This window comes from Poecilia reticulata, chromosome 4 (assembly GCF_904066995.2).
Source record: "Poecilia reticulata chromosome 4, P_reticulata-male-v2, whole genome shotgun sequence".
NCBI classification, from domain to species: Eukaryota; Metazoa; Chordata; class Actinopteri; order Cyprinodontiformes; family Poeciliidae; genus Poecilia; species Poecilia reticulata.
Window position 1 is genome coordinate 17,035,245 of NC_088833.1, and position 23,287 is coordinate 17,058,531.

General features: G+C 38.9%; 1 long non-coding RNA gene across 1 annotated transcript; it reads right to left on the minus strand.

The window, feature by feature from the left end:
• Window positions 1-962: 962 nt before the first annotated feature.
• LOC103464104 (uncharacterized) lies at window positions 963-19,277 on the minus strand. The gene is made up of 2 exons (XR_533592.2): window positions 18,235-19,277; window positions 963-9,130 (listed from the first exon to the last, which is right to left on the minus strand). It is a non-coding gene; the product is annotated as an uncharacterized LOC103464104 (long non-coding RNA).
• Between the last annotated feature and the right edge of the window lie 4,010 nt (window positions 19,278-23,287).

Genomic DNA, 23,287 nt, shown 5'->3' on the forward strand with positions numbered 1-23,287 from the left:
ACTTAATAACTAGGGGTGCTCAGTGCTCAGTGATGTGTAAACTCAGCTGGAGTCTGCAGCTCCAAGGAGGAACTTTGTGTAAATACGTGGCACGTTATTTGAGCAAGAGTTTAAGCGACATGTCAGAGCTGCTGTTGTGCTTTTGGACGTGTCCAAGAAATTGGTGGCAACCTTGTTTTGATGGAGGTCATGTTTGCTTTGTCAAAAGCTTAGGAAAATTGGAATAGCATATTTGTAAGGTGGCATACGTTCCTATACAAGTAAGAATAAGGGCAGATATGGTACAGATGATTTATAAAAAGTAATTCAATCTGAAACTTTGGACTTCATTTAGACATCCCCAGCAGACAGAGACCTGGGCACGTACACGCAAAGGATGGATTCCCACAACCAAGCTGATGAACCCGATCAGAAACCGCCAGATGTGCACTGAGCCGGTCGTTCAGTATCTGGTATTTTTCATTCACGCAGAGCATGAGTTCATCCATTGGCAACATCAGGAAGCTCTTCTTTCTACTCAAAGGAAAAAAAAACTCCCCCAAGAACACATCCTGGTTATTTGGCTAGCTCTCAGCGTCCCATTCCACATTCAAACGTTAATGATAAATATTCAGTGTTATGGTTACAGTTGCACCACGTCAATCAAGATCTGTCTGTTTTATGCAGGACAAGAAGAAGAAGAAGAAAAAATTGCATGTAACCTTCTTCATGCCCCTCCAGTCAAGAATCCGCCATTATTTCTGAATTTTATTCAGGATGATGTCTTCTTGTCTGTTATGGTTTTAAATCATGCCTTTTCTCTGTAGTACATAAAGACAAGAAGATTCAGCAAACATAAAGCAGAGTGGAAATAGGATAAATAAAACAAAGCGGAACACAAACAACTGTGGAAAACTAAATTCTTGAGTTCTTTTATAATTAAGTGTAGAATGCCCTTTCACCTTGACTCGATTATGTTTCCCCCCCCCGCTGCAATACAACTTAGAAAAAGGGTCATTGTTGGGAGATTTTTTTTTTCTGATGCCAGTGCGAACACATGTGGAGGAGGCAGCTCTTTCAAAATCTACAGCAGCCCTGAGAACAGCTGTTTCCTCTTTATCAGATTTCAGATAGCACACAGCGGATACACGGGAGAACCGCCAGAGGTTATGAGATATAAAACGACCGAGGCAGCCAGACTGTCAACTTAGATTCTCTTATTAAACATTTGTTTTGTTTTTAATGAATAAATAACATGTTCCAGTCAAAACAATGAAAAAAGACGCCACACTTTTTCAAACTACCTTTTCTTTGCGCTTACATTTCTGCGGTAAAATACAATTACCAATAACAACACGAGTTTTCTCCTGAGGCCTGGATGCTGGCCATCTGCTCCGACTTTGTTGTCAACCTTGGGAATATATGTGAGAGTTTTTCCCTCTCCTCTTTTCTTAATCCTCTCTCTCTCATTCTTGTTGTGCTCTGGACTGAGAATTGTGACCACTTAACTAATTGTGTGGTGAAAGATGTTCTGAGGGTGATTATTAGGGTTCGGTTGCAGAAAGTTTCCAAAGCGATGAGACGGGCTTTCTGTAAGAGGAGCACTCCAGGCGACTGTTAAAAACAAGAATCCACAGCCATCCCAGCAGCTGCCCCAGGCTTACGTGTTCTCATAATAACACACTGGTTTCAAGCAGTCGGTGGTTATAAAACTGAAGTATTTCAACAAGAGGACAAATAACTTTTCTTTTGACTCGTATTCCAACATGTTTATTTATTTTCTTTTGTATTTTGGAAAAACTGCAGAAGTTGAAACCCGGGAGCCAGAAAACCACACCTTTCCCTAAACTCAACCAAAGTTGTTTCCCGAATGTAACAAGTTTTTAATGCCTGTCAACGAGCCAATCTTGAATGATTTGCAACCTATCCGTCCTCACACAGTAAAGCAAAACATAAAAATTGGCACAAAGTTTTATAGCATCCTTTCTTTCTTCATGGAGAGCACATTTAGTCATGGTTTTCTATGACTGTACTTGTTGGGAAGGAGAAGCTGGATGATCAACTACTGACTAAAGAAATAAATATTATAAATCAAATTTAAATATTCGTTTTGTCAAGTCAAGAGCTTTATTATCATCTAGGGCTTAGAAAGACGACACAACCACACTTGGAGTGGAGATAAATAGAGCTTTACACTAAATATTCAAAATATTTCATTTTTAAAATTCAATTACAATGGAGCTAATATTGTGCAAATGTGGCGACTATGCGGGTTTTGTAGCGCTCAGTTGCTGTGAATCAATGTGATATTTATATATTACAAGTAAAACGTATCTGTTTCTCAAAACTAAAAATTAAAACTCTGCTGTTTGTGTGGGTTTAGAACACGTCTCAAACCTACAACTCTCCATATGAAGCCAATAAGGAGTATTTTTCATTACCGGCGCCAGCTGAGAAATAAACCCTGCCCCAACTTCGCACATTTTCACCCCACACTTCAAAGCGCTGTCACTCTTCTTCTCTCAGGGCTCAGATTGGTCTTGAGAGGGTTTTGGACCGGCAGGTTCTGAGGTTCTCGCTTTGCTCCATGAGGCCCGAGGAGTGGAAGGAGCTGCAGCTTTGTGAAACAGATGTTCCCGCTCAGCTCTAAACCAAATTACGCAGCGAGCTCGGAGCCACAGGCCACAACCGCATGGATGCTGATTGAACGGCAAAGAGGGGGCAAGGAAAGCAGATCCGGCTCAATAAAGCGGCCACATCACGAAATCTGGTCAGCCTTTGAGACGCGAAGATGAAAGGGATACTGACATCACTATGGAGACTAAAAGGAGAGCTGGAGGCTTTGGCGTTGGTACCCCATTGCAGTTTTGTTTTCAGCGTCGATGCATTAAAAAACGTGACAGATGTGTCAAAAATAAAGTGGAACCTCACAATTCTGATGATGCTGAGTTAAATTCCCCAGATTTGCAGGGAAAATTACATCTTTTTTTTTTTTTTACCTCATTCTATTATAAGCGGAAATATAATGTTATATCATGGCGTGGAAGCATTACTTTGAAAGGTGTTTCAAAGTAATGATCATTGTCTGTCTTGAGAATAAGTACCAACTTAACATTTCACCATCTCTCAATTCTGTTATGAAATATCAAGTTGTAAGATATATGGCTTAAAATGTTTATTTAATTTTCATGTACTTTCTAGTTTTAGTATATTTTGGACGACTGGCTTTGTGTTTCCTTTTGCATCAAATCACTGTTAGTAGTTACATGTACCGTCAAACAAGTATTTGTTTTAGTATCCTTTGCAGATGAGGATACACAAAACCCTATGCATCAATAATCTTGCGTAGGGTTAGGGTTTCCAACTTGTCTGATCCAGTAAAACAATTATCTTTAGCTAAAAATGGAAGAATGTCCTGTTGTCCTCGGGTCAAAATGACCGAGATTTGTATGTGTTTTCCCTATACACAGAAAATGAGGACAACAGAAGGGTTAGGTTTCTGTGAGGTTTTAATACTTGAGATTCAACAAAAGTTTTCTTTAAGAAGACCTGACTAGCTTTGTTTCACACCTATTAAATATTTATGTTTTGTTAAGTTTGTTTCTTAATTCTGCATGCATTGTGTTGTGGCTTTTTTCCTCATAAGCATAGAAGGACATTAGTTGTAGTCTGTACAAAAAAAGTGATCAAAATATGTTTAAACAGTAGTTTATGTTGAATAAATGTGGTCAGGATAGGGTTGAGTACTAATCTATCAACTGTAAACATTCATCCTGTCATCATAGATATTTTTCTGCACAGATTATTTTATGCTTTAGTAGGGAAATCTAAAACAAACATGCTAGGATGAAGGTCTGGGAGTGACAAGAGAAATTTAACCAACAAAAACCCAAATGGATAATCACAGATTTAATGAGAGTAGATTCCTTTCCACACAGAAATAACTTCTGCACAAATTGTTTTGCCTTTTCCCATAATAAACCAAATTATCATTTGACAACTGTACTTTTTTTTTATTCATCAGTGCTGTCTTTTTATCCGATTAAAATAGTCTCATGATCAGAAATATTTAAGTGCGACAACAAAGCAGAAACTGAAGGAACTGTAATGTCCTGTGAGTCTTGTGGTGAAAACAAAATGCGGAAATAAATCAACATTTAGATCATGGAGAGGAAAGGAGGGACAACTAGCTGGAGATTTGTCGTCTTAGCATCAAATTGTTACTCTCACCAAATAGTAAGTTTGACGCACGCAACAAAGCTTTCAGAAGCTTAAAACATTTACAAAACAGGTGAGAAATTGGTCAAAATATTCATCTCAAACGCATAGAAAGTGCACAAACACTGCTGTTCAATATTTTGCCAGCACTATAGTGTAAATACAGATTATTCCAGAAATGTAATAATGGAAGAATAGAAACTGTTTTTTATTTTTATTTTGTGAAGATAAGTTCTGTTTTTGATACAGAATTTTAAAGATTTAAGAAAAACATTTCTCAGACTTATTCAAACTTTATCACTTTAAATTCTTACTGGACTAGACCTGGAATGAAAACATGGCTAGACCTTAGACTAAATCATGCATCAAATTGTTGAACACTGTTGAAAGAGTCCTGACATTTAGAATAATGGACGTTATGCACCATCGTCTAAAGCATTTTGTTAGACTGAACACTTACATAAATCACAGCTAACTTGTCAGTCGTACCACCTTGTCACCATCACCTCCCGCTGTCCTTTTTTTACCTGATGATCTCCTTTCAGCTGAACAATTGTCCTGTGAAATTAAGCGCAACATAAAAAAAAAAAAAACTTTTACAGTCCCTGTCATGAACAGCAAAGCCACTGAATTAGAGAAGATTCATCAAGCTTAATGACGAGCTTCCATTTTCCTCTGGGCATAAAATGTACCACGAAGCTCGCTTCCTTTAGTGACCACGGGAATCTGAAGAGTCGGCAGGAATCAGCTTTGCACACATTCCCCATCAGTGCAAATGGGAACTGCTGGGTGACATTGATTACCCAGGCATAACATAGCAGACATTTCACTGGGATTACGCCACAGTCTCAGTGGAAAGAGTGGGAAATAAAGATGAAAGCTGCGCAAAACAACAAGATCAGCCTTTAAGATCAGCTGTGTGGGTTTGTGACAAAAAAAACAACACAAAAAAACAAGGACAGACTTGTAAGTAAAGAAAGCTAAATATGACTCATTCGTGTTTAGTTCAGAAGGTGCAGGGCTGCTAATTGACAAGTTCAAGAGCTTGACTGTGATTTTCATGGCTGACTCAAAGCGAGCCTTCAGTCTGTTCGGGGAAGGGTGCGGCCACCTTAACCCAACTGAAACACTGAGCTTGGGTTGGGTTTACTTGCTGCATGCAGGACGTGTCCTCCAAGTTAGTGAGCTCCACTCCTGTTCCTGCTGAACTGAGCCAGTTTTCAGGTAAAACACTGATACCAGTTCAGTAGGCACAGGAGGGCACAGCCCGGCACTCTTTCACAGGGCAAACCTCAGCGTACGAAATTCTGCAGAAGTCAGGTCAAACTTATTTATAAAGCACATTTAGAACAACAGGGTCCATCACAAAAGGCGATGCACAATGAACCCCCTGAAACAGACAACAGGATTTAAAGGAAAACAAAAGAGAATACTTGGAAACGGTAAAGAAATGGTGATCATACAATGCTAACGAGATGCAAAACTAATCAAAAGTAATTGAAAATAAATGCATTTTAAGTGTTTTTTTTAAAGCTTAGTAAGCAAATCTGAAACAAATAGACATTGAAAGATCACTTAAGAAATATTCAAGTGGCAAACCATTCAAAACTTCTCCCATCTTTTACCTGGTTTTAGGTGAAAGAAGGAAGCAAAGAGACAAATCAGATCTTACAGTCATAAAACCCCTATAACTGTTCTTTTTATCATTATTGGTGACAATGAATTAATTATTTCAAATATTTGAGTTGTAAGGAACAGTTGTTCAAGAAATTTTATATTTCAGAGATATTTTGAGGGTCACAAATGACCATCTCAAGCAGGCCAGCATTTAACCTTAGAAAATTATAAAAACATCCAGCATCATAACATTATTGCTGTTTAAAATGTATATTTATTCTGCGTGATTCTCAGAATCTGAGAGAGAATAAATCTGTGTGAACATTGTAATAAAATGTTGCATTTTTCCTCGGAAGCACATATAAGGTAAATAAACACTATCCCTGAGGAACACCACAATTTAAAGAAAGGTTGCTTCTTGTATGCAGCATGAAAAATAACAACAATCATAAAGCATTAGCTATTCTCTGCTTCCTCAATACCTGATACTCCCTATCTGTTTTTTTTGTCTTATACATAGTTTTATAGTTTGCTAAAAGCAATCCCACGTCTATGCTTGAATACCAAACAGTTTTAAAATACAGTGAAATAACACAATGCTGTTCCTAAAGCTTTGCACAAAAGCAACAAATTATTTGATTTGTTTTTAATTTAGTCTGCAGAATATTTAGAAACACTTTTAGTTAATTGTGCGCAAACAAAACTTTGGTTTAGAAAAAAAATATTCTCATGCTTCATGAACTTAGTATTTGCTTTGAACGCTCTAAGACGTAATAACTAGTGTTTTGGCTGCTGTCTGGACAAAGTTTGCAAAGCATGCTCAATGAAACAGAAAGACCAGAAGTGCTGAGACAAACCCCACATTTCTTAGCTCAGTTAAATGTGCTTAGTCTACATTTTGCACGCTATGCACACAAATATAAGTCACGCTTTTCATAAACTGTCCACACAAATTGTATTTTCACAGCTCACTGGTGTTGCCACAAATATTAAATCCCAGACATTATCCTAACAACAAATGGTATTTGAAGTCAGAGTCTCCAGCAACAATCATCTAAAACAATTTCCAGCATCATAACCGGGTCATTTCTTGCTTCAAGTCACTGTCGTTTTTCCCCCCCGCATCTTATCTTGTTTTACAGCAATGTTTTTAAAAGCTGAGAAAATATCTATTGAAATAAGTCACTGACTGATGTTCAAGGAAAAATATTTCAAGCTTACACATCTTATGCGTACGACAATATCTCTAACTTCAACTAGACTATGTGAAATCTTTACATTGTGCAACTCAAAATGGGATTAAAAAAACTATTTATGTTAATGAAAAAAATTTAAAAGTAATATAGTCACAAAGGAAGGATACAGAATGCTATGTACTCTGAGTTTATCATGCTGGGAGTGTTAATATCACTAATATTTACATGTATTACTAGTTTTCATTCTAAAACAGAGCTGCACAGGAAGGACTACGACAAACTTCAAGTTATATTTAAGAATCTTTTTGTTTCACTCCTTTGCAATAGGTTGCACCAACCCTATAAAAAATGAGTTTAATGCTGAGGTACACATACTGTGGCATTCTCACAGATAAAGATTAATGGCATCACTGTAAAATGGCTCCATTTCAGACTAAAGATGAATGTTACCATGAGTCAGAAAACACAAGTGCTCGTGTGTCGCCTCCAAAATACCCCAAACAGACTCTGAAAGTCATCAAGTCACCAGCAAACTCAACTCTCAGATCCACTCGGTCACAATGTACGGATTGGGGTTGTGTTAGTCAGCAGAGTGGGCAAGAATATTAGGAAACGCTGGAAACTGTAATTCAAACTTTTGTGGTCAGAGTGAATGCTGTGATTTCCATCATAACAGGAAAAGTGTTGAATCTAGCAAATGGATAAAAGAGCACCATGAACACACCACAGGCTAATAAAAATGTGATAATTTTTTTTATAAATTGAAAAGTAAAACTGCCTTAAATACAATTACAACTTGTCTCTTTCTTGAAGTGGATTGGTATTTCCTTCCTTCCCTCCTTAAAAACGTCAGTAAAACAAATGCAGGCAAAAAAAAAAAGCAACAAATAAATAAACAATTTGTAAAATCAAAAACAAAATATGTTTGAAGAGGAGCAGGAAGAAGCAGTGACTTATCCAGTCACAATAAACGTTTAAGCTCTCAATTAGTAAGGACACTCTATTCAATTTATGAAGATATATATTTAAGATTTTTTTTTTTTTTTTTGCCAGGTTTGAATGCTGTTAATGCAGGCATAAAATCAGAAGAGACGTCATGAGGTTGCTTCAAATTTTTTTCCAATTGCGTAAAGTTCCTATAGCATTTTAAATTATTGTACATGGGTCACATGGTCAGATTTTTGGGTCGGTTTATGAGAATAATCTGATCTAATGACATAAGTTTCTTTCATGCACAACAAGCTCAAAAATCACACGTCAGGCCATAATCGTGACCTTATCCTCCGTACACGTCATTTCATCTCCTCCTGACCTCTCACTCCTCCTTCTCTTCTTCTTTCAGCTTATCCGAGATCATCAAGTTCAGTCCATCCACCGGAACAAATCCTCCACGTTGAATCAACTATTTCACCTCGGGCACTGAACTTAGCCACTGTGAACAACACATTGCAGGGATCAATGCTCACCAATTAGCTAAGCTCTGTGCCTTTAGCAAGTGGGCGGCTGGCTGAGATTTATGTAGACCTTTACGTGAGACGTCGGCAGTGAAGTCAGTGGTTTCAGATTCTGCAGAGTGTTCAGAGGGCGCAGTGGAGGGATCTCCACTTTTATCTTAGCTCTCCAAATAAATTTCTTGTTTATAAACCCTAAAATCCAACATTTGAAATATAAACCTTCTCCTGTGTGGCTCTGGCTTGCATTTACATCCATTTCCTGGCACATTAGAGCACAGAGTGGTGAGGATAGTTTAAATTTCAAACAGCTGCAGCCTTAAATACACACAGACACAACTTAATCTTTTAGAGGTCTGCAGAGATGGGTTGATAGCGTTTTGGTTTAATTCCTCCATTGCTCCAGAATCGGGCCTCAAAATGAGTCCCTGGGTGGAAATGTGAGGTCGGGACAGACGTCCTGCTGAGCTGTGAAGGAGTGGAAATCCCTGGCAATGTGATTTTTGTTTCTCTTTGTGCATCAAATCACGGTGCCAGGAACCCTCCCCTAAAACAGCGAGACCAGGGGCCCGGTCTCCACCTCTCTGCCCTTTACCGCCCTCCGCACTGTTACATTGTTTTTGGACTCCAGATGCTTCTTTTTCACAGCAGCTGTGGAACACCTGTGACCTGGAGGAAAAGAAAAAGAAAGAGAGAGAGATAAAGAGAGAGAGAGAGAGAGGGAGAGAGAGAGAGAAGGTTTTAGATCCATTATTTCTCTCTCTGTGAAACAAAACCTTCATATCAGACCTTGCAGTGTTTTGATGATAATATATGATGCACTTAAGAGCACTCATCCAAGCCCTGCATTGGAAGATGACGCAACATAATGTGTGTAACAGAAAAATTGCATTTGTGAGATAAGATAAAAAAAATAATAAAAAAAAAATTCTGCGGGTTTTTTGTTGCAGTGATCAGCAGGAAGCAGCAGATGTGGAGTCTAGCTGAAACATGCAGAGCCAGCTACCTGCTCGATTGTTTTAACGCAAACCAGGAAACTCTAGCGGTGCGCTGCCAGTGGGTGTCTGTGCAGCCCCGGTTTCAGTTTAGACAGAAAGATGTTGGTTTGTTTTTCCAATGTTTAAGGCTTAAAGTTGCTTGATGAGGACACAGAAAAGAAAAAAAACACTTCTGCCGTTTTCTCAACTCTCTCCTTGCAGAGTTGTAAATGTCGTGGTGTACAGCTATTCCATCTTTTGTTGTTGTTTTTTTTGCTTGCTTGTTTTTGTTTGTGCTGCTTTGCAGAGAAATTTTCCGGCCCACCCGGGTGGAGAAGGAATAATGACAGGATTGTTGAGCGGTGAGGAGGAGGATGAGGTTAGGGCCGAGTCTCTGCGGTTTTTCCTTGATCACTTTTTGTGCATCATCTCTTCTCTTTCATTCCGGACTTTAAACCATCTGGGCTGGCAGAGTTTCCTAACAACAGGGTGAAGATGCCGCTTGGAAAAGTCTGGAAGGTTTTAAAATTTCATTCACGTGTTTTCCAAAAGTAAATACAATAACTAAGAAGAAAAGTCTAATGTTTTCTTCTGTTGCAGGAGAGACAGTCTGTTTTACTTAAGCTTTAATTGATTTATGTATACAGAAACATATTACATTAGAAAACAATCAAAATCACAGCCTTTAAAAATGAAAAACCTTAGCTATCCTCTCTGAATAAAGATTTATATTTCTAATTTTTCTCCATAAAGCCTTGGTATTCATGTGCAGAGCCTCGGTACATGTTGTACAACCTTAAAAAAAGGCATGCAGACGTCTTCCAGACAGAGAAATATGCCTGTGCTGTCAAGCAGTGTGTTAACAGTCAGCCACTCCCTGCACAGGAATCATGAATAAAAATGTTTGTGTAGATTGTGGGATCTGGAACACAAAGTTGTGCATCAGTGAACAGCAAAGGCAGAGAGAGGGAATGCCTGCGTGCGTGCGCTTCATTTGCATGCACAACTTGCGGCGTGTTTGTCTGACAAAAAGGAAAACAGAGAGAAAACGCTGAAGATGTGTGAATGAAGGGAGTGGCCGCTGCCCGCTAACGCCGCGGTGAGTCCATGTTTGTTTGATGGGCGTGAAAGTCGAAATGGGAAACGAGTGACTGGCGAGGCTGCTGTCAGACTAAAATGAACGATTGGTCACATCTGGAATGAAATCGAGAGTAACGTGGCAAAGATTTAAGTGATTCAAAGGCCTTGTTAATAAAAAATACATATTAAAAAAAGCATGTAGAAATGTATAGATGTATGCTGTTATTTTTAGACATATTCATTCCTAATCCAGAACCCACTACAGGAGTTACTCATCACTTTCGTTGGTTTGTGAAATACCAGATTTAATACGTTATGTCTGTGTGTGTCCAGTGAACCAGATTTATAGCCTGAAGGAACTTATTATTGCATTAAAGGCTGAAGATGTAAGCAAGTCATCAAATTTAGAAAAGCACACGGTTTGCACACTCAGCCAAACAAACTGACCCCATTCACGCAGGCAGCTTGTTGGGAAAATCAGTCGACAAAAGCGAGTTAAGGCGGCGTAGCAAACTGAAAAATGCAATAAATACCGTCAAGGACCTAAACATCTTCATGTGTCTGTCTCACTTTTTAAACTCTTTCTCTCGCTGCGTTTCTTCCCTCAGAGGATGACAAAAACCTCAAACCGTTTACTGAAAAGCACTTTCTCATGTAGCCCAGCTCTGCAGTCTGCAATGTTTACATAGGAGATGTCGAGATAAATGTGGTGGTGACTGCGGGTGCAGCATTCACATCTGAATCTAGCTGTGCCATGCTGATGTCGTGCTGCATTTCTCACTTCGGTGCAACTGTGATTTGTCACCTTTCTCAAGACAGAGCGCAAGGAAAGTGTTTGCAGGGAGACGGTTAAACAAGAGAATATCTGAAAAACGTTTTTAGCCAATCGCTGGCATGAATACACCTGGCTGATGCATTTTTTAGCATTAGAGTTGCTAACTGTTTTGTGCATTTAAGCTTGACAGCTTGTAGTTTAGAACATTAAACTTTTTTTTAATTAATTGTTCAGCGCCATATTTTGAGTTACTTGAAAACAAAATTATTTGAACAATGGATACCACAAGCTTAGGAAATTTGCAAACCCAACCAGTAAACAAAATAATTTTTGTTTACCAGCTGTATATAAATCAAAAAACATTTAAAATTGGAGATAATATAGTTTCTAATTTGCTGTCTACAGTAAAATAAAGTAATTTGTCAATGCAGAAGCAAAATTTTAGAAAAATCCAACCATTAATTTGCTGCAGTTATTCAGTTCAGAAAAAAAAAATCTAACACAAAAAAATTATAGCTTGCAACAGAATACCGTAATTGTTGGTAGCCCCAGTAATGAATGTAACTGGGGCGTTTGTATTTCATGCCTTTAATTATTTGCAAATTGACCTAAAAATTCAGGACATACTCTTTCTGAACATTTTCAAAGGACTTTTTAATGACTCTGAGACAGAGACATCTGGCTGTAGATGCTTTCCTTAATTAATTTTGAGAAACGTCTGTGTGTATCTGTGCCTGTGTTCTGATTTTCGTACCTTATTCTCCCTTAATTTGTGCCTGTTTTGCCCAGAATACACAGAAAGTACACAACAATTTAGAAACTATTAATTAATAACAACAAGTCTGTTTCTAATAGCCACTCTTCAAGCAAAAGAGCATGTGATTCAAGAAAGACACGTGTGATAATCTTTATAAATTAGAAAATAAATACTCATCTAAACCTACCCACATACATATCAAAAGCAAAACATTTAAGCCATCTTGAAATGTGATTTTTTTTAAAAAGGCTGGACAAAAAAATACTCTCCAAGGTTTAGCGTTAGAATTGAACAGACAGTGACAAATCAAAATGAGACATTTTCATTCCGTTTAATATATTCAGTAATTATTAAACTAAAACTAATATTGAAGAAAAGTATAAAAGCAAAACTGAATGTGAATATAAACTGTAGGTGCAAAAATTAAAGGTTATTGGCAGCCTTATGCTTAAATGTAAATAAGGTTAACATTAAAGTACTGCTCAAATCTAAACTTTGATGTATTTTAAAATGATAGTAATTAAAAAATGAATGTTTTAAGTAGGTATGCAAAAAGATCACGTTCTTCCAGAGTTCTGAGGAGATGCAGAGCTAAAACTTTTATTAGATGTATATATTGTCTGCAGTAGCTAAGACTCTTCAAACCCGGCCAGCAGATGACTCACTGCAGAAGGAACTTTAATCAGGGTGGCTATAAATCATTTATATCAAAGCCTTGAGCTGAGCAACATCAGTATTCACCACTGAACAACTGAAATCACAAAGTAACAATAATTATCTAACATGGTATTACATCTCGTAGCTAACCATAACAACTCCTGAGTTTCAGCGGCTGCTTTTCTAAGTTCCTGTAGCATGTAGTTGAGCTTGTATATCGTGTTAACAGGAACAATAGGTGGAGATCAACTTTCAGCTTGATTATTTACAGTTCTTTCCTCAGCCAAGTAAAAGTCATTTCTTTTACTTAAAAGAAAACACAAATTTTCTCTGCTGCTGCTTGTGTAACAATACCACACCTCTGTCTGCGTCCATCGGTTGGGATTTCAAGTCAGTTTCATAATTTGTCACAAGACGTTTGAATGAGACATGACACCCTGTCTTAGGTAAAATGACTTTACTTTACAGATCTTAAATAAGACTTTACCACAAAGTCATTTATTACAAAAAAATGTTTTTTTATCCTGGCAGCACGGTGGTACAGCTGTTAATACTGTTGTGTTGCAGCGAGAAGGTCCTGGGTTTGAACCCTGACCTTTGGTCTTTCTGAATGGAGTTTGAATGTTCTCCCTGTGCTTCAGTGGGTTCTCTCTGGGTACTGCGACTTCCTCCCATGGTCCAAAAGCAGTTGAGCTCTAAAAATTTTTACTCCTCTGTGTCACTGTGCTGCCATGTGACAGACTGCGCCTCACCTCTCGACCCAATGACTGCTGGAGATCAGCACCAGCCATTTTTAATCTTAATAAAACTTAACTCTAATTTTACAAAGGGTGAAGATCTTTGAGGCTAATGGGAAACTTTGAATATGCCTATAATAAGCTCCAGGTTTAAAGAATGATTCACTATACGTGAGATAAAAGCTGTAATGTTTCCTTTATCATAACAGCCACAGCTGTCTTATCTCGACCAGCAACTGGAATCACCTCCATATTCCCATGCTCACTTTATCACAAAAAGTTCACTTTTCTCTTTTCGTGCGTCCTCATGATGCACTCTGTTGAGACTTTGATGAGCAAAGCTAGCGGAGACGTCCTTTAAAACATTTGCGTCTGTAAAAGTGGTGCAAAAAGATTAGGAGGGGAAATTCATTTGATCTTTGAGTCATTTTAAGATTTTATTTGTTGAAAATTTGGAAGACTGTGTAACAATACAAAGCTACGTGTCATTTTGTGTTTGCCCATCCCTTAAAATCCCATTATATTGAAAAATGTTTCTGGCTGTACTTTTGGAAAATCATGGATATGGGTGGGCAAATTTACTTTCTACATCAACAAAAAACATAATAATACCACGTGCCGAACATACTGAATTCCTGCTTAGAAATTAGTCTCAGTCTGTCTTTTCAGTCCAACACTTAACACAATATTGTCCTTTTATAAGATTCCTAATAGACCAGTGGACGTCAATCTTTACTGTTCAGAAAAGCATTTTCACTCTTTTTCTTGTGACTACAGAGCAAAAATTGTTCAAAGCCACAAAACCAACAAGTTGACATAAGACTCATCACATTTTATAAACACCTCATGCAATAAAATCTGTCCTTTTAAAATAATAATAATTAAGGAATAATATTTCACTCTTAGAGTTTAGAGTGATACAAACATAACACAGAAAAAGAGTCTGCATAAAAAAGCAAATTCAATCCTTTTCCTCATGTATGGAAAATAAATAAATGTCTTACTACCAAGCCATTAGTATCACTTTGTTGTGGATAATCTGTGTTGATATTACGTTAAAAAAAAAAAAAAAAAAAAAAAGGACTGATAAATTCTTTTATATGCCTAAATAAAAAAAATTGGGTGACCAGTGCAGGAAGCCCAAAGAGCCACATGTGTCTCTGGAGCCGCTGGTTGCTGAACCCTTACAGAGACAGCATTGTGTACAAGCATTTCCTACACGATGGTCACAACTGACCAAGCACAAAAGGCCTTATCTGAACCAATCGCACCTCTGTAGGTAACTAAAGAACTCACGAGCATTAAAAAGTCATTACCCGTGTTGGCTGGGGCTTGGCTTCATTATTTAGCTCATTAGATCACTCACTCTTGATAATCCAGCCCTCCCATGTGACTGATGATGGGAGCAAGCATAATGCGGGTGCTTTTTCACATGTCCCATTAACAATAATCCACTTTACATAGTTAATGCAATTCAGCGGAGATGTAATTTCATGAAAAAAAATCAATCATTACCAACCTTTTCTTAGAAAAGACACCGAATAAGACACAAGAGAGCAAAAGAAAAGAAAAAGAAAAAAAAGAATTGGAGAACATTATGCCAAAAAAAGAAACACCCGGTGTTAAATCACATGAATGTGATCTTTAAAGAAGCAACAAGTCACTGGTTAAAAGAGGGATTACAAAATGGAAAAAAAAAAACGACAAAACGATCCAGCCGTCCTCGATGACAGGAACATGATCGATTATAATGCATGAGGGGAAATGGCACAGCTGCATTAAAGCCTGGCGTTGGCTATCTCTGAATCTGATAGCTTTAGCTTTTGTAGCTATTAGCTAATAGCTGCGGCCGCTCTGATAACATTTGGACTCTGAGGGGGAAGACCGTTATTGAGAAACCGCGAGGAACCGAAGAAGGGAGAGGAGCGAGACAGAGAAAGTAATGCTCCGAAGAGGGTAAAACCCCGAAGATGCGACAAATATGTGAGATCAGGTGACGTAGCTGTGGAGAAAATAAACCCAGACACAACAACGTGGGAATGCCAGGGAACACTGTGTCATTGCTATTAGTGGAGCCAAAGATAATAAAGTGTCTCCTGCTGCACTCAACCAATCCTTCCTAAATTTCCAACACACCTCCTCTGCTTTCAACGTCACGTTTGAAAACAAAAGCATGCTCTGAAGAAGTTGAATAGGTAAAAAAAAAAACAACCGAGAGAGAGAGAGAGACACTGATTCACCTTTTAAAATGACTTCACATTAAGGCGCAGAGGGAGTGGAGGAGGCTTGGGAGGAACTATTGAGATGCATCCGTCAGCATGGCGTGTGAGAAGGGCCAAGAGGAGTTGGCGTGTTCGGCTTGTGACCTCTGTAACCAGCAGGCTCCCTCCCACTTCAAGCATGCGATCCCTCCACAAACTCGGGCCTGTTTTTCCACCACACATGGCTTCAATTGGAGTTTACCGCCACCGCCACCGCCGCTGCTGCTGCTGCTGCTGCTGCTGCTGTTGTTGCTGCGTCTGCAGCAGCCAGGCATAGCACAACAAACCCGATTATGAAATCAGAAACTGGCAAACACTGCGAGCGTCCAGCCGGTGGTGTCACTCGGTCACAAAGAGCTCTGTCTTTCCCAGATTCTGTTTGTGTTTAATTTTAATAATTCCCTTTTTTTTTCCCATATACTTACTTCCATTCACATGTCGTGCATGTGTATATAAACGACCCTTCTTTTGGAATCCCGCAGCAGAGCCAACAAGGCAAGCTGTTTACTACTTCGTTGCTCGTAAAAAGAAAATATGCATCTGTCGGGGCCTGTATCAAAGGCTCCTTCATTTGGTTGCTGGCTAAGATGGTTTTGAATGTGTGCTGCCTGTGATTGCCTCGGTTCAGACGGAAATTCTCTGCGGTAGACGCAAGGCCGGGCTAAAAGGGCCGAGGGAAACCACGCTGTCCCAGCCACTTTAACACTCGGCATTTGATCTAAGCGAAACCCACCTACCTACCTACTGAAAGGAAAATGCTGCAAATATTTCCTACAAATTAAAATGCATTTGTTGTAGTTGATTTACTGTGATAAAATAAAATGGCCTTCATGGAAAAACAGAAAAAGCCATAAGTGATTAACTTTAAGTCCAGTTTGTTGTTTGCCACACACCATGTTGGGGACACAAAAAAACATGTGAACAATGTTCAAGAGACCAAAGCTGAACTTTTTGTCCTCCATCAGAAATGCTTATGCGTCACGGAAAACAAGCACATTCTCCACCACCATGAAGAAACAAAACTACAAAACACATGAAACTGTAGTTGAGGTTCACCTTCCAAGAGGATAAAGATCTCAAACTACAGCCAGAGCACCAACGGCCTAGTCAAAGACCAGAGTATTCATTCCCTATTGAACTTTTTTGCTTTTTGTCACTTTAGAATAACAAACGTTTTGAGGACAAAATATGTGACAGACCAACAAAATGAAATCTATCTATCTATCTATCTATCTATCTATCTATCTATCTATCTATCTATCTATCTATCTATCTATCTATCTATCTATCTATCTATCTATCTATCTATCTATCTATCTATCTATCTATCTATCTATCTATCTATCTATCTATCTATCTATCTATCTATCTATCTATCTATCTATCTATCTATCTATCTATCTATCTATCTATCTATCTATCTATCTATCTATCTATCTATCTATCTATCTATCTATCTATCTATCTATCTGTCTATCTGTCTGTCTGTCTGTCTGTCTATTGAACTCTAATAGAAAACATCTGTTCACTGTTGTCGAGCCAACGCCCACATTAGCATCTGTTAAAATGTAAATAGGCCCTTTTTTGAGATTAAATGTTGATTTTAACCCAAACTTAAAGGCACAGCACCGTTATATTTTGTGTTAAATTGCAGCATAAATCACCATCTTAGATTTAATTCATACTACGGTAGGTTCTGTTCACTTCTGAAACCGAACCAGGTATTTCTTATTAATCCAAGGAGTGTCGCTCACCTGGCTCGTCTAAATTTCTTCATATCTGGCAGATTTGCCCACGATCCACGTTTATTCTTCATACCCAGCTGATGTGAATCTATTCATGCTGTCTGCGCAACTTATTCTTGGTGTATTAGCTTTGTTCTGGTGGAACAAGTTCCCTCACACATGTGAACGGCTCACTGATCTAGCAGACACAGATAAAGGGTTGGAACATGCTCAACTATTTGAACTATTTGTCCAGAAATGTTCTAAACTTTTGACTTTAGGGTGAGTTTATCAACCTCGTTTTCCAAACAGCAGAGAGATTATGGCACTACACAAAACCCCCCACAGTCATGAGACTCGTGTGAGAAAGTGCTGGTACAGCAGCTTCAAGTCATGCAGGTGTGTGAAATATCTCTCTTTCTCTGTTCAGGGAGATTTCAATCTAATAAAAAGTACTGTAGTTAGGATTTGGTCTTGAAAAGGTCTAGGAAAAAAGAAAAAAAGGGCAACGACCTCTTGTCGAACAAGCAGATCCAACGCCTTCCTGTTTCTCATCATCCAAAGATCAAAGCCAGGCTGAGACGACTGCACAGCACGTCTGAGGCTGAAGCTCTGATAGGATCTGTTGTCATGTGTTTGTGACAAGTCAGCAGCCGCGAAGGAAAAAACAAGAGGAGGCACAGCAGAAGTCAGCTAATAAAATTTGTGAAAAGAATGCTGCACCCATACTGAGAGGAAAGTGTGTGTGTGTGTGTGTGTGTGTGTGAGAGAGAGAGAGAGACGGAGAGGAGTGTTTGCCACTCACCGTACCCTCTGGCGGTCCTCTGGTGGTCCAGGACGGCGTCTGAGTCACATAAGAGTTCAAATGAGGATATTCACAGAGTGGAAGAGACCCCAGTGACTGATTTACTGGCTGACAAACTAAAATCTGGCTAATAACTGACAAGAAACCCGCCCGGCTGTCTGAGTGACGGAGGCGGCTCCAGAACTCCTTCTGCAGTGGAAATCCTCAGAGGGCTCGACTGCCAGAGCTGTCTTGTCTTGTCATGTCCTGGTCTGTCCAGTGCCAGTTCTCTGAGCTCAATGGCCCAGCAAGAAGCAGAGAGAGGTGGGGAGGTGGTGGTGGTGGTGGCGGTGGCGTGGAGGGAGGGAGGATAAAGCTCTGTCCCCCCCAGTTCCCACAGTCTGCTTGGAGAGGAGAGGAGGTCAGATGTGGAGTTAACACACCCAGCCAGCTGCCTGCCTGCCTGCCTGCTACCGGACTTGTCTCCCTCCGTCTCTCCTCCCTGCAAGCCTGATCAATCACCCTGAAGACGCAGCAAGTGAGCCACTCAGCCCAGAGTTACAGTACAGACTCAGAGAGACTTTCACCCATTGTCCCAGGAGATTCATATGAGAGTCTGAAGGCAGAGCTGCCGGTCCTCCCTTACCCTCCTCCCTAACCTAACACTCCCTCCTCCCTCCTTCCCTGACTCTCCTCTTACATTCCCCTCTCTAGTTCTTTTTACAGCCTCCACTGAGACGCTCTTATTGTGTGGCAATTGCATTAGCCTTTAGCGAGCAAGGAATGGCTCTTAGTGTCTAATGCAATGTTGTGTCTCTTTGTCTTTATCTTTCTCCTTATCTTTCTTTCCTCTGTCTCTTCGTTTTCCCTTGTCTATCAGTTGCACATCCAACCATCCACATGGACACTTCTTCTTCTTCTTCTTCTCCTCCTTCTTCTTTCCCTACAGTTATTCCATCTTCCTCTTACTCCTTAAAATGACGCCGTGCCTCTCCGTTGCAGGTGCTTCTGTACTTTTAGTGAGTCAAGGGGGAGGATTGGGTTTCTGCAGGCTGAGAGGCATTGATTCTGTATTTGCCTTATGATTATCTCAAATGTTTGCAGGCTGTTGCAGAGCTATGGGGCAATCCATCACTGCAAAAGATGCAGAAACTATGCAGAATGAAACAATGAGCAGAAAAACAAACTCCCAACGAAAGTTGCCATTATATAGTCTCGCAACAGTATTCAGCTTGAACTTTCTCACATTTTGTCAAATACAAAAAGGCTGAGAAGGCAATGCAGTGTTGGGACTACACAAAACGGAGGACCAAGTAACTGGATTTATGACATTTGTAGCAAACTGTGTTCTTGTGAAAGAAAACAACTTGGCATGAGGTGGGGATCATTTCATCTCATCGTTTTGTGTCATTTTTAAGCCTTTTTATTTGCGGGTAAAAACCCGCTATGCATCAGTTTGTTCCCATTTTGACAAGTGATGATTTGAGGTAGTTTTCTTTAAACTGCTCATAATAGGAAAATGTGGTTTTGTGAGTCAGATAAATAAGATCTACCAGAATGTGGTCACTCATAGTCATTTCGGTTTGATCGGGGTTTATAATCTGTCATTTATCCAAAGAGTGAACTGATCCAAAACAGGAAACAGAAGCACAATCAATGGAAATGAAATGTTTAAAAATCCGCTTTTGAAAGAAATTATATAATTTTTTATATTTTTTAGTATGTATGTAGTTCAGAAGTAGTAGTGTGTATCTCGCAGGTACATAGTGATTTTATAGCACAATAAAGTAGCCATGATACCTTCAGTTGTCATAAAATATATATACATCAAACAGAAATTTGAGCTAACATTAATTTGACGCCTTGAAATTGGGCATCTGTCTCTTTAAGAAACCCCTTCTTTTTCTCTGCCCTCCATGCCTTATTACAACAATGCTCCACCATTATGCCATGTATAACCATTCCTACCAGACTGAGCCCATTGTTTGTATAATGAGCTCAGCAGATGAACAGTTTTACCAGGTGTTTGCTAATTGCTGCTGGCTAGTCTGAAGGATCTGAAGGATCTGAGTAGGGGAGTTGACTGCTTTAGGGAGAAGCTTGGCTGGAGACAGCAGCTCAGAGGAGAACCTTTGAGGAAATAAGGGACACTTTATATGAGCAAATGTTTAGGTACACCCAATGGGCTTCAAGGATTCTTCAAACATGCATGAAAGAATCAGATCAACACTCCAGGTATCTTTTTGATGATGGAATAACAGTATGAAGTGATACAAGGCTCAGAATGGTTTATATATGACTTTACATTCCATTAAAAGACCCAAATGCAAAGCAAAACTCTGATGAAAATGGAGAAATTTAACAAAAGAAAGAGTCTATAGGACACGGTGACAGATCCAGTGAGGATCAAAGAAAACTGAAGAGTTTAAATGCAGAGGCAGGTTGGAGATAGACAAAGAACCGGATGAGTTAATCAGGGTGAAATGTGGTCCAGCCGTGGCTCGGGGAAGACGGGGTTATCTCTTCTGGTGCCAAGGACTTTAAAACCAAAATAGGAAAAGCATTTTGGTTTTCGAAGAAAATCAATTCAAATAAAAACACAAGCGCAAGCTAAGACGCTACATACAAAGAAATAAACTGATACTACACCGTGATGAACTGAAATCGGATAGACTTGTTGAACACAAATAAGCCACAAGGAAAATAACAAGAAAACCAAAATCCAAACACCCAAGAATTCCTACATTTTCATAATTATTTCCACAATTCATCAAAATATTTACCCACCATGAGAAATAAACTGATATGCAATGGTTACGTTTACGGATATGAAAGTGCTTGCGGTAGGAAATAGAAGGAGTTTAGGACTAAATGCTGGTTTCTGGGTGAGTAATGGAAGAATAGATCAGCAGAGAGACACCAAAGAACCGTGTTGCAGCTCAGAAAACATACACCCGTGTCACAATAGCTCAGACATCAAGCTGATCATCCCTGTAAACAACTCAGCCATCAAGCACAATAGAATAGGAGGGCTTCACAAAGCCACAGTCTAAGAGACCCTTTCAGGGTGACAAGAAGATCACCGGGTAAAAAACTGAATCTCAGCTTTATCTCCACTTTTATAACTCCCACGCGTCTGCAGTCTTTTTGAATGTAAACATGCAAACAGCCTTTGATTTAATCATACTAAACCATTTCTATTGTATGCCATCGAGGATTATGAAAACTATTTATTTTTAAATGGATTCAAAGTCGGAAGTAATACTACTGAGTACGAGAACAGCAAATTTTCCCCAAATAAAAAAAAAAAGAAGTCATTTTGTTCAGTGAGGTCCCTGTGGCCTGACTGGTTCCTCCTGGCTGTAAATCCAAAATGTTTAAAGGGCAGCAGAAGAGATTAGACTCTATTTCAAACAGCACAGTGTGTCCAGACATATCATTCATTAATTAAACTCTCTTTGAAGTTAGATAATATCTTACACAAGCAGTTTCTCGGTTCAGAGCAGCCACTGCAATGCTTACAGTAACTCAGAGTCACATAGTCTATTGGTGCAATCTGTGATTTCATTTTACACTTTTAGTTTCCTAGTTACTGAGAAAATAAGTCAGCTATCTATCTATCTATCTATCTATCTATCTATCTATCTATCTATCTATCTATCTATCTATCTATCTATCTATCTATCTATCTATCTATCTATCTATCTATCTATCTATCTATCTATCTATCTATCTATCTATCTATCTATCTATCTATCTATCTATCTATCTATCTATCTATCTATCTATCTATCTATCTATCTATCTATCTATCTATCTATCTATCTATCTATCTATCTCTAATAGAAAACATCTGTTCACTGTTGTCAAGCCAACGTCCATTTTAGCAGATGCTAAAATGGACGTTTCTAGGTTGAATAGATTAAATGTTGATTTTAACCCAAACTTAAAGGTACAGTACCATTATATTTTGTGTTAAATTGCAGCATAAATCCATCAAACTGGTCAGCCTTTTCATTGAAACTTTAGATTCCCTTCTTTCCCCTCCATCACTGTGGAGAAGCAGCAGAAACCTTTTTTTTTTTTTACCAGATTTGACAAACAAACCATGACTGCTAAATGTTGCAGGCCAATGTGAAAACTAGAGGAAATTAATCATCATATACGGCGGGAAGAAAAAAAAAAACAGACATCACGACAGCATCAGTCACAGATCACATAGGTGATACCATGTCAGGAGAAAACAAGCCAAGTTCTCAGGCTGAGATGTTCGTTGCTCAGGCCAAGGTGCTGATATTTGGCTGTATTTATCTTCCCCTCCCTCCTCCTGTTCTTGTTTGTTTGTATAAAGTTGTCTAAAAACGTTCAGACTTTCCAGGAGACCGAGCCAGGATAGAGGAGAAAAACCAGGGCGTCTGACCGGGATCGTACCCTCATTTCCAGTGACTAAAACCAAACATTCACTGAAATATCAAGCAGAGAGATTTTCCAGCCTGCAAACAGTTTCACTTAGTCAAACATGTCTGTGTTACTGTACACACACAGTGTCACAAACTGTTTGTGTGATGTAGTCTCAGTTTCAGAAAAAATATACATTCTCAAAGTCAAGGTTCGTACTCGGAGGTTACTCGCATGTCTTTCTGGGATCATTTGAAGGGTTTCAAGGAAATGTTTAGACAAGAGACTGTGGTTTAAGGTTTTTGTCTTAACCTTTAACATAATGTCTACAAACAGAGAAACCGCACATTTAACTCTAGTCTGGCTTCAGTCTGGTCAGATGGGGCAAGCAATATTGATTTTAAAAAAAAATATGCAGAGGACAGAGTCAAATATTTTTATAAAAACAGAAATCATGATTTAAACAAGATGATGAGGTGTTAATTGTGCGGCTTCTCTGGGCCTATTAAAGACAAGGACAAAGTAACCTGAAAAAACTGTGAAGAAAATGTTCAACAACATTTCATGCTAGACGGATTGCTTCCTAAACATGCCAGATTTTAAAAAAAAGATATATGTATATAAAGAACAGAATAACAGGAATATTCTTTTTTTATCACACAGTTGAGAAATTCAG